The sequence below is a fragment of the Zeus faber genome (genome assembly GCF_960531495.2).
Source record: "Zeus faber genome assembly, chromosome: 17".
In the NCBI taxonomy this organism is placed as follows: domain Eukaryota; kingdom Metazoa; phylum Chordata; class Actinopteri; order Zeiformes; family Zeidae; genus Zeus; species Zeus faber.
This window is the reverse complement of record NC_137204.1, coordinates 15,067,704-15,082,613: the sequence shown is the minus strand read 5'-3', so window position 1 is coordinate 15,082,613 and position 14,910 is coordinate 15,067,704.

The following is a 14,910-nucleotide window of genomic DNA, read 5'->3' as shown; positions in this document are numbered from 1 at the left end:
CCGACGACAGGGTCATGGGGGTCGACTCAATGATGCATGTGGGGAGCGAAGTCTAGTTCGTTTGGTCCGATCTCACAGAAGAGCTACTGCAGCATAAATTCCTAAAAAAGGTTAATGCTGCTATGATAGAAAGGTGTCAGAACACACAGTGCATCACAGCTTGCTGTGTATGGGGCTGTGTAGCTGCAGACCAGTCAGAGTGCCCAAACTGACCCCTGTCCGCCTTCGAAAGTGTCTACAATGGGCTCGTTAGCGTCAGAACTGGACCACGGAACAAATGAAGAAAGGCGGCCCGGTCTGATGAATCCCGTTTTCTTCTACCTCATGTGGATGGGCGGGGTTAGGGTCCGATCCGATGGAGCATCTGTGGGATGTGTTGGAACAACAAGCCCGATCCATGGGGGCCCCACCTCGCAACTTCCAGGACTGAAAGGATCTGCTGCTAACGTCTTGGTGCCAGATACCACAGGACACCTTCAGAGGTCTTGTGGAGTCCATGCCTCCACGGACGCTGTGGCGGCACAAGGAGGAGCTCCACAATATATGTGGTCATTAGTGGTGGTTTGTTGTGGCTGATCGGTGTATGTCAGATGTATTGGAGAAAGCACACTTTATTGGTCTCCATGGGTACATTTTTCTCATGCTTTCCCATTCTAACTATTTAGGAGCAGCAGTCTGCCTCAGCACAGCCTCCAGGGGGCCAAACACAGAACCTTATTCCTGTGCGGCGCCCGTTTCTGACCACTGATCCACCACGCCACCGGTGTTGCTTTCACAGATAAGGTTGACTGCCATGAGGTCAAAGTAATCATTTGAACATCACATTCAAATAAGCGCCACGTAAGGCAGGAAGCGAGGTATCAACAAAAGTCCCGCGGCTAAAGGACTAGGAGATTATGGCTCTTATGAAACCTCACCAGCATCTGTGGGATTTTGTCTGGATTGGCCCATATTAAGATTTAAGGGGACGAGGGACCAAACATTCCCCCTTAAGACATTGCTTCAAGATGTTGACACAGCCCCTGTCGTGGTTTTGCATGATGAAGCGTCAACAGCCTCCGGATGACCCTGTTATACGCCTGAGGTAGTGGAAAACAGTGCTCCATCAGCCCTTTCTACATCAGCACAACTGCTCAGCTGGCCATCACCAGCCTGTCTTCCATGTCCACATCTGCTTGATTTGGTATGTAACAATGAGTGACTTGTAAGTTACTCGACAGGGTACAGCAATGGGAGCTATATAACCTCTGTCAGTACACTGAGCAATTCAGTGTTCATTAGATAAAGAGCATTTATAGACAATTATGATGGAAAAATATATTCCGCCATTGTTCAACGATAGGCCATTTTTAATACACTCATTGTGTCATTGAGTTTAAAAGTGAAAATGCTCTCTTTGGTTATAGGCCGCTCTTCATTCTAAAACATTCAACCACTTAAGAGTACTCACTGCTCTCTGTTTTGATGCAGAAGCGGTGCTTGAACCCCTTGTGTGAGTGGGTGCAGGTGATGACCTCTGGGTTGGAGCAGCCCACGTCCACATACCTCTGGCCCTGGATGATGTTGCAGCCATAGCACTGCAGCCCTTCCACTGCATCGACGGGAAAGGACTAGTTAGACCCAAATGATGTGCACTCCTTGTTAGTACACATCCTCTGTGTTTGTATGTGGCCCGTGGAGCACTGTCACTGTTGTTTTAGGCCGTGTGCACAACACCCAGGTTGCCTTGAAGCTACTATTTTTATCCCCGTTATTCATCATTAGCTATGAAATGTGCACGGCGACATCACAGGACGTCAGTGTCCCGAAATGACCTGATTCAAATGCAATAAAAATGCTCCTACAATATGTAACGAAACACGTCGAAGGCGGAGACACAACGGCAAATAGACTCTGCATGCACGACTTCCCTGTGAAATCTAGATCACAAACAACAAAGCAGATGTTCAAACATGATGCACCGCAGAGCAATTACCTACATAATTACACTGCATGTCGACGAGGCAAATGCGACGCATTTCGAGCTACAAGTTTTAAATTTTGTTCATTGTGTTTTATTGTTGTTGTTGTTGTTGGTTCGGTTGGAAAGGATCTAATTTTCTTTAGGTAATTGTGAAATCTTTTCTTCACCAGGCAGTATCATACCATCAGTGGTGTTGCTTCTGTTCATGTTAATAAGTAAAATATAAGAACAAATAAATAAAAGAAACTAACAGATGCAGTTTTGATTCATTCCTGCTCATTTGAATGAAACTCTGGAAATCACTGTCCTTTGAATAGCGGGCTTTGTATTTCTGTGTATGTCAATGGTCTTTCTATTCTTCTTTCCTCTACTCCCTCATCACTCAAACGCCTTTTCCCAGGATGATTTTCTGCCGCTCCCGTAAGATGTGATTCCAAGGGCTGGTATCCTTCTATTTGACTCTTCTGAACTTTAACCCCTTTTAAAGAATGTTTCATATTATAGCTTTTTCTATTCCTTTCAAGTTTGAATTTGCCGTATTGGCTCGACAAGTATTCCTATGTTACCATTAAGCAACAGTATCTTAATAGAAAATTAACAAATTATATGAAATAATTATATTATAACATGCAATGAAGTAAAAACATGGGGAAAAGGACTAATTCGACACCAGACAAAACAGAGGGATGAACTCATTTATCTGGTCAGTCTGGTCTCTGGTCTCTTCCTAAAAGATTTGGCCTTGATGAAAACTTTTCACTTAGACACACACAGACCAAAATGTCCTGGTCCCTCAGCAGAAAGAAGGGAGATGTGCGGATGACTTTTGGGTGGGTGACTTGGGTGAATTTTATAGGGCTACTACAGTAAAGTGCAGGATCTTTGAGTCTTTCTTAGTAGGTGAAAAAGGTTGTCCCTGGGAAGATAAATATATTTTTTTAACAATATCATAATCAGTTTTCTTTCCTTTTTTCTGTTTTTGTTTCTAAAAAGCCGTAAAACAAATAGACAAATGAATTAAATGAATGACACACAAATGAAAAATAATATAAACAAATCAGGAGGAGAAATAAGTATTACTATTTCTCAAGACCTCTTTCAGGCCTTCACCTTCCCTGACACCAACCTCCTAAATGGCTAAGTCCATCAAGAAAGTTAGGTGAAGATTACGCAGCGCAAATCCACCGGAGCTTAGAGAGATTGCACATAAACACGGTCCCTTCACACACCTGTGGTTGACCTCCAAAATCCCACACACAAGGATGAAGATCAGCTTGAGCTGAAACGAATCCTCTCTGTGCAGTGCTGTCGACTCAGTTTGAATCGGAGGGGAACGTGAGGATGCCGCCTCTCCTCTGCTAAATAGCCCCACCAAAAGCTCTCATGGAGCTTTTGGGAGCACGCTAATCCCAGGCAAATGCTCTTACAAAAATCACTTTAGAGATCTGCTGAAATCAATGTAAAGCCTCGCAGGGACAGGAAGCACATGCTGGCCTTTAGGGAATGTGATACGCTGTTAGGGCAAAAACTTTCTATAGGGGAAAGCTCCAAAATATTGAAAGAAGTGACATTTTCATCTAACGTTGTCAGATTTAGACAATTTTGAGAATGGTTTCATACTCACTATTGTGGTGGCATCTTGAAAAAAGTGTTTTGAAAAGTATTTGAAAAATACGAAATACGATATTTACAATGAGCAGTAAATATATTTGAATATTTAACATTTTTAAATGCAAACTTGTTTTTTTTATCAGTCTTTTTTATTTGAATGAAATAAAAAAAATGTTTATATATAATGTTATATAATGTTTATATATATTTATATATCATTTTTTTTATTATTATTTTTTTTTAATCAGTCCAACTGGTTTTAACCCTCAACATCTGTGTTGGAGTTAAACATATGATCTCAGAAAGTATTCCCATAAAGAGATATATTGATTTACATTAGACTACCTGTTTGATAAATACAGCTTTTATAAAGCTTCCTTATTTTATTTCATTATCTATATTTTTAATATATATATTTTATAAATAACAAATACACTCACTAATTTGGTACTGATTATAACGATCTAAAATGCCATTGCTCCCAAATACACTGTCCAAACTAATTGTCAAATCAATTAGCTCTGATGGTGTGTGCTTTATTGATAAACGCTGTATCTCTAATCTGTCCCAAGATTAGAGATACTGATCCAAGTCTTCGTCAGGATCAGAGGTGATTTGACACAAATCTAACTGCGAGAGACAAAAAAGGAATAGACTAGTCTACGCATTAACTCTATTTCCACTTGCTTTGCCACCAAAGTCAAATAAACACGACATTCATTCACCAGTTCTGAACAACAAAAAAGCTGTGCTCTCGTCATCCCACAGGTCGTCCACAGGACGGAGTTGTTGCAGCAGTTTTTGATGATTAAAGAATGAATAAAGAGTTGCATTACAGGTTGAGAAGTTGAACTCCAATTGCAGATTAACTCTGTCCTAGATGCAATGGCACAAATACTCTGTGTTGTAGGTAAAAAACAAACACCCCCCCCCACCATAAAAAAACCACATTCAAACCAAGGCAGGTCAAGCATTATTGCTCTGTTGGGAAATTTGGTTTGCCACCATTATGACTTAGGGAATATAGATTTTAACCCCCTGGGCTAAAGCATGCAAAACAAAAGCAGGTTGTTGGAATCACCCTCAATAATGATCAGTGGCAATATTCATGACAATTTGAGTGCTTGGGGCCTTAACGTTTTCTTTGTTTTTTTAATGTATTATTCAGCCATTATTAATTATCATTGTTATGAATTAAGTCCGCTACACATGTGTAATCTATTTGATACCAAGAAAAATAATCGACTTACGACTGCATCTACTGACGACTAATCCAAGATACGAGTAGAAATAGTCGCGAAAATTTGTATCGACTTGCGACCGACTGCTCCAAGATACGACCGTGGAAATTTGCAGTTGGCGCGTCGGCGGCCAGTCAGCAGCCAGTCAGCAGTCAGTCAGCAGCCAGTCAGCAGTCAGTCACTAGCCAGTCAGCAGTCAGTCAGCAGTCAGTCAGCGGGCGACCTCATCGTGTGTGCATGTAGTTCGTGGCTTATCGATATTTTTTTCATATTTACTGTGTTTGTGCTGTGTATTTTGTTTATTTTCACCCTTCATGATGAGTCCCAAGAAGAAGGATGATGGGAAAAAGAAAAAGGCAACGACTCCCATTGAAACTAAGAAGGAAATCATAGAAAAATATGAGCGTGGTGTATATGGGAAAAATTGCTTCGACATAGGACTGTTTTAACATACGACCGTTCTTATAGAACGAATTACAGTTGTAAGTCGAGGTACCACTGTAGGAATTAAATACAATATAACAATATACCATATGAATTACCTCAAAAAAATCAATATCTACATCCTATATTATAATATATAATATCTAAAATCGAATCTCTATCTAAATATAATCTTGAACCATATTATCACTAACAGCCTAATTGTGACATCCAGTATAAACACACACACAGACACGTGACACATTTTCCTTGCGCACGCACGCGCACGCGCACGTGCACAAACATGAGTTGACAAACACACACAAGCACACACACACACACACACACACACACACACACACACACACACACACACACACACACACACACACGAGTTGACAAACACACACAAGCACACACACACACACACACACACACACACACACTTGTACTGGTATCAAACTGTGGACCCATGTTTCTGGTGCACTTCTAAACCCAAAAATAGTCAATTTGGAGAGCGGTCCTCACAAGTATAGTCACACACACACACACACACACACACACACACACACACACACACACACACACACACACACACACACACACACACGCACGCACACACACACATACACACTTCATTATACACTCAGGACCATCCTGTCCTGTCAGTAACAATGCTTGTCCTCGTACTCACCCTGTGTTAAGAGGAAAGCCCAAACCAAAGTAAATCCAAGCCCATAGAGCAGCCAGGTGCGTAAAGTCATGGATGCCGCACAGAAGTGACCGAGGGAGAGAGAGAGAGGCAGAGGTCCTCTGTTCTCATCAAATATTCCACAGATAAAAGAGACAGAGAGAGAGAAAGTGAGCAATAGAGAAAGAGGGAAAAGTATGACAAAAGCACCCAAAGATCCCCTCAAAAAACAGATCTGCCAGACGCTCCTCCACTCCAGCTTCAGTGAACTGCATGCATACTCTCAGCCACCAAGAGGGAACTGCCTGGTGTGGGGCTGGGGAGAGAGAGAGCGCGAGAGCGAGAGAGAGAGAGACAGCCAGTCAGTCAGTCAGCAAGACAGCTAGTCAGTAAGAGGGATGAAGATAAATCAGAGAAGGGAGGAAGGAGCTGAATAAATGAACGCCCTCCTCAGCCGTCTCTTAGCGTCCAGAGCAGGAGAAACCAGTGTACTAATGTGCCTTGTTGCTATTTCTCGTTGGAAGATGAAGGGGTGGGGGTGGGGGGGGTCTCTCCCGCGTCCCCTCCAAAAAAGAAGAAGAAGAAAAAGGAAAAATAGGAAAGAAACCTTCTTTCTTTCACTCACAGAGAGGGAGACCAACACTCTGCCAGCGTTATCCTTTTTCAGTTGGAGCGGAGACAATAATCAGGATTAATTCCTGATTGATAATCCATCGCTTCTAATAATAGTCCTATCACAATGTGTTAAGAGCCCCAGCATTAAATGGGATGGCACACTGGTGGCCAGGTGAGAGTGTGTGTGTGGGAGACAGAGAGAGCGAGAGAGAGAGAGAGAGAGAGAGAGAGAGAGAGAGAGAGAAAAACAACTGTGTGTGTGTGTGTGTGTGTGTGTGTGTGTGTGTGTGTGTGTGTGTGTGTGTGTGTGTGTGTGTGTGTGTATGCACCGACCACACACACACACACACACACACACACACTCACACACACACACTGTTTTCCCTAGCAGGACAGGTTATCTCTCAGCGTATCACTCCGTTCACCGCACTGGGGAGAAAATTCTATCTAATCAAGAATTAGAGAATAAATCCTTTCTTAGAGACTGTAATGCCGGATAAGGCAGGCTTTGCGCTAAGCTCTCATTCCCTCCCCAGCCGACGCAACATATGGTCGGGCGCGATAGATAGCTGCCAACGATCACTGTCGTTGGCAGCGCATCAAGGCATATTTACAGTGCCGGGGACAGATTTCTCCGCATACGTTTTGATTACACCGGCTCGAAAGATGAGATGAGCTTTGGGGCGGCGCTCGGGTTACCGAACAATGCCCGTTCGGGTCCCCTTCATTGTTACGGTGCACGGGTGTGCGGGGCCGCGTGCTCCTTCTGATTCGTCAGCGCACGCAGCTGTGAGTCCCTTCCTCCTCTGCGCTCTTAGGTGTGAGTCAGTGGACTCGTCAATGAGAGAAAAGCAAGAGAGACATCTGTGTGAAGCATATGCTGCTGGGACTCATGCCATGTTGCACTCGGTTGACTCACGTGGGGGATTGTACCCACGGGAAGGTAGGAGGTCTGTTTGGGGTAGTGTGTGTTTGTGTGTGTGTGTGTGTGTGTGTGTGCGTGCGTGTGTCACTGTGTCTGACATTAATCATTATCCATGTTATTATCACGATCATGCCTATTCATCTCGAGACAGCGCTCCACGGGGGCCTAGCCTCTCAAATAGACACGCGGGGCCTAAGAAGCCAAGGTAAAGTGTCGACCGGTTGGGCATTTAAATAACATTTCGTCGGGCATGGATCTGACGTTTTGGTATCTTTTAATGCAATACTCTGTCACGTCGAACCGGAAAAGAATTGGGCGCCCTGAACCGTGGCGGGAGCCGTTATTGTGGTGGAAAATGTTCACGCCGATTTGCACATGCAATAATTTCCCCCTCTCCTACAGCGCTCATCCATTTATATTCTACTGAGCTGCTTGAGCCTTTGAGTGAGATAAAGCTACGGAAAGGGAGCGAGAGAGTGAGGGACTGAAGGACTGGGGCAGGGGGGGGGTCGGCGCGTCCAGAAGTACCACGGTGATGAAAGCGAGCCTTCCCTGAGCTGCTCCTGACTTATCTTATGTCGCACAATGGCCCCTTTAAATTCCCTTTAAGTCCCCCCCCCCCCTCGGGTGCGAGTGGCGGCGACGGCAAAAGAGCAAGCTACGCGGCTGTCTTTCAATTCTTGATGAAAACGCAATTAAGTCGCCGTAAGAGGAGTGAGCCGGAGAGGCCCGGCAGCAGAGGGGCCGAGAGGAAACAACAAGAATGTGAGGACGTGATGCACAAAATGTTAATTCTGCTCAGTGGGCTTTAATTCCGGGAATCTGTCATCCCCCTCACATCCCTCCCCGTAAAAAAAAGTAGAGGAGACGGGGGCCTGAAATGGCCATTAAGTCTAATGTATTAACTGCGGCCCAGCGGGTTCTCTACAGTGTTAATGAGCAGTAATCCTGCACTGTTTGAACACAATATTCCACAACACGGGCGGAATCTCTGTAGGCTACGTGCAGCCGAATCAAAACAAAAGTATGGTAATTGCATGTGGAGCAGCGGGGCGTGAATCTTGAGTTTCCGGGACCGGAATGCACGACCAATTTGGCTGGTGGGAGCAATCCTGGCGGGGCTCTTGCGCTTCCAGGGACAGTTTCTGGGCCTTTTGTCGCATTTGCCATGATTATCGCCTTAATGCTGGTGCTGGCTGTAAGATTAAATGCTGCAGGCTCGACGGGAAACTGCCTTTTAGCGGCCAGAATATCAAGTAATTGAAAGTTTGACCGGATGTCTGTGCCTCTGCAGTTTCATACTAAAGGGAGAGCAAAGCCGGATTCTCCCACAAAGGTCTTTGCTGGCCATGTGGAAATGTAAGCACTGCGGAATTTTACTTCATTGCCCTTTTTATTATGGCTACCACAAACAGCTTCAGCAGTTTTATAGAAATTGTTACAATATCTGCTCCCAATAGGGGATATCTGTTCAGATTAAGGATGATGTACCATGGCAAGGACACACACACACACACACACACACACACACACACACACACACACACACACGATAGAGATTCTCAATTTTGCTATGATTTGTTTGTGCTTTCAGTTTATTTATTTCATACACACAAAATATGAATTTTCATACCACAATATTTCATGGCCACAAATTCACGAGCAACGTGTTAAATGCAGTCTAAGGTTTTCTGTTGCACGAGGAGAACTACCTTTCATCTACATTTACATTTACGATTTAGCCCATAATGTTAGAAAAAGGTGGTACTGTATGAAGTTCAAGATGAGTGTTTATTCAAAGAGGCAGATTTATTTCATACATTCTCGATATTGGCTACTTTTTTTTTTTCTTTTTACATTTTAAACTTGTCAGTTGTTAAATTAAATGTCTTTATTTGATTGCATTTTTGCATTGTTATGGGCTGTATCTCTCGCCATAATTTAATCATTATAATTGTGTAAACATTACGGTCTGGCAAACCGTGTCCTCGGACCGAGTTGAGAACAAGAGCTGCTGATTACAAAGCGGACAATGGTGCTTCTTCCCTCCCCATTTATTAAACATTGTGGGGAATGGAGTCCAGTGAAAGTACCGTGAAAGTACATAATTAAGTGTCTTGTCAAGCATGTAAGCTCTACTCCTCAAAGCCTTTTATCAGCCCACGGGAGCCTAAGAGGCAGCGTCCAATCAGTGGCCGGATATCTTGTGCATGGCTGCCCTGTCTCTTTGCCCAGGAGCCCCCAGGCTGAAGCCCGGGGCCCTCTCGCCATCTGCTGTCATCACTAGGGGTGGCACCACCATGGTCACAGTGCAAAGCCGTCCCCCGGGGGTCTCAGACTCAGATCCTGTCTTACAATGAGCTTCTCTAAGTCCTTACTCCCTGCGCGATGCACCTCCAGAGGAGTTATTATAAATTTCTGTTCTACCTCAAGGTGGGAAAGGATTCAAGGCCCAAGACTTATCATAAACCCGGACCTAAATCTTTATTCTACATATGGGATGAATATTTACGGCGGAAATTTACGTGCTGACAAGTGTCTCCGATTGTTAAGATAACTCTGGCATGGAAATTAAATAACATCTGTACCTTTGCCACCGCTGCATGCACGTACAATAGGCTGGAACTAATGCTTTAAACACTAATTGAATCACTGAGGTATTTCTAATGGTTCACTGAACAAAAGACAAGCCTTTTAATAGTGGCTTCAATTAAATTGTCAGAATTTACATGGACACAGAAGGAGAATATCTAGGAATGTCTTTTTAACCACCCACTCGATAATGTCTTCAATTGAACCTTCTGCTCAATCTACGAGGCTTGAAGTAAGCATCTGCTCCCAAAGTTCGCTGCAAAATCCCGTGACAAAGAATCCAACCTGAGAGATGTTGACATCTGTTTCCTTAACGACTTTCATTCAGTGACCATTTTGCTGAAGGACTGCTCGGTGAACCGGCGAGCTCTTGTTCTCACGCAGGGGCTCCAGTGCCTCCCCTCCGCTGCCCTTAAAGCTTTTTTTTTATAATAACGCTCGGGGAACGATGGACCCGGCAAACGTAAATTCGGAAAATTAATCGCAGATTTTTTGAAATGTCACTTTTTTTTTTCCTTGTACTGTAAGTCCCCGAGGCTTTGGCTTGAGATGCAGCTTAGCATGGCTGGCATAAACTCATGATTAATCTATTTACAGTATGTGTGTCAAACATCGTGCAGATAATAGCGTTTCGCAAAGTCGGTGCTCGGACTTCCGGGGGAAAAGCAAAAGGTGAAGAAATATAAGCTGTAAGCTGGGTGGAAACAAGAACATCGTTGACTGATGCATATGGAGAATTTTCCATATATATATGAAAATCATATATGAAACATATATGAAAATCAACACAAAAGGTCTTCCTCAGTACAATGAGTACAGCTGAAATCAACCACCTTAAAAACGACGCCATTTCAGGTCACATTTTAAATTTGATAACCTGTATGATGGATGAGCGTCAAGACACCGACGGGGCTGTCGGAGGCTGACCTCGTTGCTCACTGGTGCCAGCTCTACGGCTTAATTCCACGGGATTTAAAACATAAATCGCTCATAACAAAAACACAGTGGGCTTTCTCTACCTATTGCTTGCGAGTCAATCCACTGCGGTTTCTGCTTGCCAAAAGATTTGGCTGCAGGCAAAGACGTCAAATGCATCCTGACAGAATATGAATGGCATTAGCCGCCGGCTGTCGCCACGGTGTTTACTTATTTACTGTACTGTACATCAGGCCAAAGACTTCAAACAGCTCACAGAACATGTTCTAGCTGCCGTATTACTGTTTGCGTTATCACCAAAGGGACACGTTTGCACCAGTTGACTTAAAATGAAAGAGTCATCGGCTGTAAAGAGTGGGAGTTTGAGAAAATTGAATAAACTGGAGAAATATTCAAGATACAATAATTCTGAATGAGCAAAAATACGATTTCTTTTAACCTGTTAAGCCCGACAGACCCGCCGGCGGGTCCACGGCACGGTCCGTGTTTGACGAGCTCTCGCAAGCTCAGTTCTTAAGCTGGGTTCAAGCTTCTGGTGTTAGCGGATTCAACTAGACTTCCAGACTAATCCGTAGCTGTAAACCATGTCATGCTAGCTCACTGAGAAGCCGGCGTAGCGTAGCCCCAAAGTTAGCGATATTTTTTGACAAAAATAAATGGGCATGACTATTTTAAAAACGGGTCCCTTGACCTCTCACATCAAGGTATCTGAATGAAATTTGGGCTCATGCCTGACATGTCAGCTAAATCGGGAATGTTAGCTTCAGGGTCCGAAACAGACCGTTTTCTGCATGCAGTGAAAAGATATTTGCCGTTATTAGTTTCCCTATTTCGGCACCCTGTGGTACCTAAACAGTCATGGAATTTTTAGGGATTTGGTATGGCTACAAAGCTGAGACTCCTGTGAGTCCAAAGAGCCCAATTACATTCATGTGTGATGAAATATGGCCTCATAGCAACCTTTCAATGTGATGACAGCATTTTTTTTTTAGCTTGACCTTACTGTATAAAATGACCTACGATAATTCTACGATAATCGCAGCCTCATGCAACTCTACACCCAGAATAAAGGCACCTATACCATTCAGCAAATCGCACAAATCTCGAATTTTCAAAGTTATTGATGGTTCGACAACGCTTTTGGAAAATTGACCCTTTATTTAATAATTTTCTGAAAAAATTGACATACAGTGTCAAGCTGCATCTCAAAATTATTCCTTAGGGTCTCTACTTTCTGATGAAGGCATTTGGCACCAACTGCTGACCCAAACAGATGTAAATGTTTTCCTGGGAAAAGCTATTGATGGCATGACAAATACACAGGTGATGAGAGGATGTGATTTCAAATTTGTACTAATAAGTGATATATCAGGTGGGCCAAAATAAAGGCATTTTAGGCCCCGGCCTATCACACCCCAACACATCCATGCACAAACGCGTGATTTGATTTGAGCAGCCACACCCAGGCGTGCGGGAAGGGGTTTTGATTGGCATGCTGTCTATAATCTAGGCTACAGTATTTTCCAGGGGAAAATTAGCTAAATTTCTCCCTCACACACACGCACACGTGCACACACTCACATGCGCAACGGCGGGCCCCTGTGCACGCTGCAATGGGCACGCTAGTTACTTTGATGAAGCACGCACACACATACACACATTACAAAGATGTACAATTTTAATATTTGATCAACAGTGTGTTCGATTTTACGGTCAAATGAGTAAATTATTGTATTGGGAAATGAGAGCGGTAAAGGGAAAAGCTACACATCAGAACTAGTATTCTGACACGCAGTAGTGTAAACAGCAGCTCGACAGTCAATCAAATGACACAAGCACACCCCTACATCGTTGTTTGACATACCAAAAAGTTTAAATAAGCCTATATATTAGTTACGCACACAAAGACCTCTTTTCCACAACACCGATATAGTAAAACAAGCCATTAACACAGGATATCCAATAGGCCTACATTAAGAACAGCCGGCACTGCGCACATCAACTGGTGCAATATGAAATTCATTAATGTGAAATTGCCTTTCCTGTTGGTTATAATGAATGCAATTTTCAAAGAATTCTCATGTCACTCAGCTCTTGCAGTCTTTCTTGGTCGAATCGGCAATCCAGCTCGGTTGTCACAAGATCCCAGGCTCAAAGAACTCACCCCGCCACTGCTGCTCTCCTACATCAGTCTCCTACATCAGTCACGATAGCCTCTGTCTCCTTTGTATCCCTCGGGGAGCTGTGCAGCAGTGATTTATTCAATTCTGCGTAGTCTGCATTTGCGGCATCGATAACAGTTTGCTCTCAGTGCAGTGACTTGCAGTCCTTGGTCGAATCGGCGATCCAGCTTGGTTGTCACAAGATCCCAGGCCTCAAAGAACTCATGCCGCCACTGCTGCTGTCCTACATCAGTCACGATAGCCTCGGTCTCCTCTGTATCCCTAAAACGGGCAGGGGTTCTCTTGGTTCGGGGACGAAGGGGATTTGAAGTTTGTTTCTTTCTGCACAAGCGGTCACTTTGGAAAACATCTCTTGGACAAATGTATCTTCTCTCATTGCATGCAAGCGCTGTCGTAGCGCATTCACACACACACACTCGAGTGCCCCCCTCACACTTGCCTACTCACTTGGAGCGTTGTGGCTATTGCCTTGCATGGTCCAAAAAGAGCCGCACAGTTCAAAAGCCCAAAGTATGTTCTGGCTTTTGTGGCTAGACTGTATAAGCCAGATATTTTTGCCCGAGTAGCTCCCCTGACTTTTGTCTTGCTCTAACATCAGTGTCTCCAAAAGGGCTGTGCCTGTATATAAGGAGCAAACGAGCATCGAGTCAGGCATCATGACCCCCCATGAGGAGGTTTGCAACAAGTTGCAGACCTCCTCATCACTACCCAACATAGACTGGAACAGCGTCTTACACTTGGACGACTCCCCTATCACCACTGAAAGACCCATATAAATTTGAACGTGTCTGCAACAACACAAACTTCCCTCGCCACTTCTTGTAACACCAAATCCTAAGAATGATTACTGCAGTGCACATAGAGTGCATTAGGACACGGTTATTTCAATTTTGCCGACAAATTAGCAGCACATCGAAGCAGAATCCCATTTGATGCTCCAATGGTAATTGGAGCAATTGTAAAACCTGGGGAAAACATTTAGAATCCACAAATTGCAGACCACAGGAAAATTGGTCTCATGTACTTAGAAATAATGCTCTCTTGCTTCAGACAATTTCTCTTTGAACAGTATTAGCAATTTCCAGTATTTCATATTGAATGCTGTCAGACATCTAGTAGTCCCTTCGCTGTGACCACTCACGGGATCTTGGCAATGCATATGTCCGCTCCATCATAAGTTTCCAAAGCACTCTATCTCGATTGTTATGGCCTCTTAATGGAAGCCCTTCTGTCACAACTGGGGGTGAATTGCAGAACCAAACGCAAAGACAGGAGGCAGTTTTCCAAACGAAAATGGAAAAACTTGCAACTTTTAGTATAACTGGTCCATGAGCAAATGTCAAGACTGAGCAAGTGGCCTGAGTTAGGCAGGGTTATAAATAACCAAACAAACACAGGTGAAGCAAGTTAAATCATAATTGCACAAACAGTATATTCATAGTGGCCTCTGCCTGACGTTTGTGCAACTGGCAGGCTAGGAGCCATTCCTGACAGGATAGCCCCTTCTAGGAACGGCTCCTGATGTTCCCACAGGATGCCTGGGGGAGGAGATCGAGGTCCCTGATGAGGGCTGGGTCCAGGATGTCCCGGGCTGGCACCCAGGTACGTTCCTCTGTTTTGTATGGTTATGGCTCCCAGTCTGCCAGTTAACCATGTCCTAGAGGCTGCTTCGCACCAGACGGGAATCCAGCAGGGGACAGACCGTATAAACCAGATGCCCCTTGATGAGC